Here is a 5735-nt window from a genome sequence, read left to right as displayed (position 1 = left end):
ATTTTAAAAGGCTCTGTGTATCACTTTAGAAGCACTGTTAGTTTAGGAACAATTGATGCAATAACAGGACATTCTTAAATAAGAAGACAGCTTTGATGGAAGACATCTAGATGTTTCGAATCTGAGGGGCTATACTGCTATAACATGTAGATAGGCATCTATAGTAAGATGCTGTCACTCATGAGTTTTAGGGAATTTGTGAGTATGTCTAATCCTGCTCTGGGAAACAGAACTTCCATGGACTTGAAGGAAAACAGGTTCAGATTTCCATTCTTAAATATTTAGAAAACATGAATTATAATAATAGCAATTATTGTACAATAATTTAAAAACTGAATAATGTTACAACTGATTTCAAGTTGTTCTAATGTGCCATCCTAAATTAACACATTTAAACATTAATACACTATTTCTGCCTAATTATAAACACGACATTGTTTTAAATTAAAAGCTAACATATCCTTTGCATGATGTAGCCAACTATACTATTTCATTAGTTAAAGCTCAAGTTTCATGACACTTTGAACTGCTCTGCATCTGAGCTGCCACTGTGTTTTGTGCCAAGCGTTTCTGGCTTCTCTCTTGCATCAGAGTATGGAGGCCAGTGTCCCCCCAGTGCCTTCCCACAGAGATGAGTTATTTCATGGCAGAATTCTATTCAGGGTGAAGCCTGACAATACAACTAGGCTAGTTTAAAATCAATCCCCTATAAAAAGAAAATATCCAGCTTCTGTTTTTGTTCCCAAACCTGGCTTCATCCTCCCTGGCATAGGTAATGATCTGACCCCAAAGAGAAGTCAAAGAGACATAAAAAAATCTTATAAAATATACTTTGCTATACTAGAAGAAAGCCCCTGAGCCACAAGACGTTCAGTTTAAAGTCAGATGAATGAAGGTGCCAGTGAAAATGCTGGAGAAGAGCACAGCAAAGAGAGCTCAAGGGAAAGCAGTGGTAACATATGGCCAAAAGTAGGGTTTGCAGCAATCAACATTTAGATTGGCTTCAGCTTCAGTGGAACCACAGGCTTGGATTTACTGTAAATAAGATCTAATTCTGAAGGAACTTCCTCAAAACAAACATAAGGCGAGTCATTTCATACTCCTCCTCCAAGAAAAAGAAACCCAACAAGCACATCATTTACAGTGATAGTAATAGTAATAGTAATAGTAACTTACTTAATGTAATGTATTTTCAGCCACTTGGCATACATCATGTGAGTCTACCAGTTGATTATACTTGATGCTGAACTGAATATGCAAGATTTAATCTGACCGTTCAAAGAATATTTTAAAACCATTTAATTGTAAATGCAAAGCTATGCATTTAAAAAGTTTTTTTACTCTTTACTTTTTGTAAATATGCATCACATCACTTTGAAATGTCAGTAAAAGCCTCTTAAAAGAATAGCTCTCTCTGGAATAAATTTTCCATTTAAACAATTCTGAAAGTAATCCTCTCTTGGGTAGTATGATGTTAAAATCAGTTTATACATTATGAAATTATTTCTTATATACTATTTACATACTGCATTAATATTTTCAGTACTACTGTTTAATTTTAATATAAAATTTGAAATTATGTAAAGAGATAAAGCTTTAAAGCAATTTTCTGCTTTACATTGCATCAAAATATATGCAACACACATATATATAGTAAATACGAAAAACAATCCACTGTTTGACACTTAAAAAATTATGCTAATAATTGTTAATATTAATAAATAAAGCAGAACTGTCATAGCAGCATGTTGGCAGAAGTTAGAAGTGTGTACAGGTGGGATTTGGCTACACTGCTCTTACTTACAATCATACAACTATATATCAGTTCTAGGAATTTTCTTCTTATTAGCTGAGTATTAGGTTTTTCATCTCTGTGCATTTTAAACTGGAATTAAAGCCTGACTGATCTCTGCCAGTTTCCTCAGATGTGGCACTCAGAAGTGGAATCTTCCTAATTTAATTTTTTTCTCCTCTGTATTGAAGCAGAACTATTACAAGAGAGGACTGCAACTATTTAATACTAATGGCTATGCAGTTATAGTTACTATTTCAGCTGTACTTATGTTTTAGTCTAATATTTATTCATATGACACCATAATAATTTAGGAATTTTGAAAGAAAAAATTATTAATTCATAAATCAGAATATTATGGATTGGATCAACAAGATTTCATAGTAAGAAAATTTTAGAGGAAAATGTAGTAAAAAAACCTACTGCTAGAAAATGCTTCTGGAAGAAACATTAGCAGAATTTGTATTCATCACTTCTTGCTAACTAATTTTCTCATGTGGTCTGGGAAAACATTGAGCAGATCTCTCATAACTACATCTCCTTGCAGTACTGATGGGTTGCCTGATGGAGCTCTATTGCTCTGCCCAACCAAAGAACAAACTTTTCACCTTTGAGGCTCTGTAGCTTTTTTGAAAGTTTAGTTCTTTCTTGCTGTTGGATGAGTTTCTTGGCCATGAATAGAGAGTGAGATGAAAGGTCCACAGAAATAAGTTGCAAGTCTAGATGGGCATGAAAGAAAGGGGATCTAAATGAAAAAAAAAAAAAAGAAAAAAAAAAAAAAAAAAAAGAAAAAAAAAAAAAAACAAACCCAAACCCAAAACCAAACAAACAAAACCTACACCAAAAACCTTGCTAAAAAAATAGATTATCATCCATTTATTTAGGTAAGAGTGTGAGATGAGACCTCCACAATCTACCAAGTCATTCCACTTCAGCTTTAGTTTACTAAGCTTTCAACTGTTTGCTAACTCTCATGATTTTTACTGAAAATTTCTCAATATTGGGTGATGGATTTCATTGAGAATCTTAGCTTCCATTAAATCAAATCAAAACATGATTTTTCACATAAATAACTTAAAGCTTACCTTTAAAAAATATCAGTGATATAACAGTATAAATGTGACAGCAGTAAGAACGAAAATGTATCCCTTTTTGGCTCTTTCTCTAATCTGTCTCTGATATTCTTTGAACTATCTAAAGCGGTAGATGAAAATATCTCAGTTTCAGACTTAATTGCATTAAGCAGCCTGATGTTTAATTTTTTTTTTCAAAGCTTTTTGGTGTCTTTCCAGATCTTGTGGTTGAATTACAGTCTTCTGAATATTATTGTTCCAAAATGATCACATTAGTTATAAGGTTAAGGAATTATTATATTTAGTCTCCCTCAGTTAGCAATTTCAAATGCTCAAAATACATACATATCAAATTTCAGAAGTTCTTTAAGTGCAGGTACACAGTCTTCTTCTACTCTATTTAACCAGACTTGTACTAAGAACTAAGATGTTATGTAATTTTCATAAAGTGTAGACAGTTCACAACAAAGCCTATGATATGTTTTTTTCAGTACTGTGTTGTTCCCTCTAACATATTTTTTTAAAGGATCAGATAAATATGGGCATTGTGTGCTAAGCAATCAAATTTGTAGCTAAAAAATGGATTTATGGCTTTTGATATAAAAATATTACATCTGCATTTTATTATTTTTAAGGTTTAAATTTTCTATTAGTTTATATAGGAACTATTTTAGTATCTGTGATTGTGATTTAATTAGTAGTGCTTTAGAATGTCTACTATGGAGGAAAGAACAACACATAGCAGTAAAGGAGTGAGCTCAGAAAAGCTGTTGTTAACACAACGTGCTAATACAAGAGCAGGACTGAAAATTAGGCCATGCTGTTTTCACACTGGGAGAAGCTATTGAACTGTTTAGATTTTAGAGGGAGATTATTTTCCTTCTGAAGACAACAGTCTCCTTTTTGTTCTTGTCTCTCTTCTATTCCTTAAGGCCATGACTTGATCATGCATTCCAGCATCCTGTTTTCGCAAAACAGCAATCGAATTCTTCTTTCAGCAATTCTCTTCTTGGAGGAGCAGACAAGAGAAAGTGGCTGCAAATGGCCAGTAAGGAAGACCAGTCAAGTTCAGATAGCCACAAATAGAAAATTTCCATAAAGATTAATGGCAACAGCTGATCCGTAAGCAGCAAAGTCTTCTCCAGATAAAAGCTTTGTTCAGGCACTCTAGTTTTAATTAAATAATACCACTTCATTGATTTAAAAAAAAAAAAAAAAAAAAAAAAAGAAGTTTAAGGACTTTCAGGCATATTTAAATTAAGCAACAAATAACATGTAGAAGTTCTGAGAGGTATCTAATTGAGTATTTTCATCTCCTCAGTTTACCCATCAAGTGCTCTATATTTTAAGAGTTTATATTCAAATATGTATCTTAGATTCTGCAAATTTAAAGATAGTCACTTTGGTCTCACCACATTATTTTTAACAATGTCTTTAGTGTTTAGTTTAATATTAAGCAAGATGATTCACTAGTTAGTTCAGCAAAGAATTCCATAAATGGTAATAACTGTGAGATCACTCTTGCCCACCCTCCACTCAAGCAATCAGGACTCCCTGTAATACAGTTTGTAAGTCCTTGTCCAGTTTAAATCTGTCATGCATTAGCGCTTTCATCCATCATCTTTCAAGTCTGAATGCGTAGTTCAGAATTAATGAAACTAGGCCTTAGTCTTATAAAACAACCAAACATTTCACTTTGAAAAGCAGATACTGCAAGCAGCCTGACTTAAAAATACAAGGAAATTCTGGATCCATAATTCACCCTCCACCTTCCGACCCCACCAACCGCCATATTAGTGTGCCCCCACCAAAATACCAGCTTGTGTTTACAGTTTCGTTTCTCCTGATGGTGGATGGGCGCGTGTACACGCACTCGCTCTATGTGCACTCAATAGGATCATGATCTGGAGAGCTGAAAATGTAAACACAAGCTGGTATTGTGGTGTGACTAGCGGTTTGTGGTTTCTTTGTTTGAATATTTCAAAAATGGCACACTGGCCAGAACTTAAGAAGAGAAAAGCAGAGCTGCTACTTATACAAAAATTTGATGGTTCCAATGCTCAGATTCCAATAGATAAAGTGGGCTGCACAGTACTTCGTTTTTTACATAGTTGACTATACTTGAGGGCAGGAATTTTGTTTTCAGGGATAGATAAAATACACTTTTGCCCTTCCTTTCACGTAAGAACGAATACCCTGCTTGTTCAAGTGCCCATCAAGTGATTTCTTCATATTAGGAATGCTCTGTTCTTCCAAAGCTGTCTGTAATCATGTGACTGAAGTAGAGAATATGGTCAAGCATTCACAGGATCAGCACATTTTAGGTGAGCTCATTCTTTTTTCACCAAAAATTATTGCATCATAGAGCTGGTCATTTTCTATTATTAAAGCTCAAGCATGGATTCATATGTGGATCCCACAGAGAGCCCCAAAATTACATACCTATTGAGTTACAAGAGCACAAGCTTAAATTGGTGTAATTTCAGAATTTTTCTTTCTTTTTTCCTTCACTGAAAGTAAGTGAAGCAGAATTACTTTATGAAATCACTATGAAGCCAAAAGCTCCTCTATTTCTTTCTAAGTATATCAGCCAGTCTCAATAAAACCTCAGAATCATTTTGTTACTGTTCTGAACATGGAGGGGAGGAAGGAGGGAGGACTGAAATTCATCTTATAAAGTACCGGATTATACCCAGCTACATTATATTACTTTATTTTTATACATTAAAAATGTTGTAATAAGCTTATCAGAAGTAGATATTTGAAGTAATTTTCCCCCCCAATAATTTATTTTCATCAGTTGTAGACTGGTTATAACACCTATTACATGTACTATACAAGCTCATCACTGGAAATTTAAACAAAAACTG

The sequence above is a fragment of the Vidua macroura genome, chromosome 7 (genome assembly GCF_024509145.1).
Source record: "Vidua macroura isolate BioBank_ID:100142 chromosome 7, ASM2450914v1, whole genome shotgun sequence".
Taxonomy (NCBI): domain Eukaryota; kingdom Metazoa; phylum Chordata; class Aves; order Passeriformes; family Viduidae; genus Vidua; species Vidua macroura.
Note: the sequence above shows the minus strand (reverse complement) of the source record.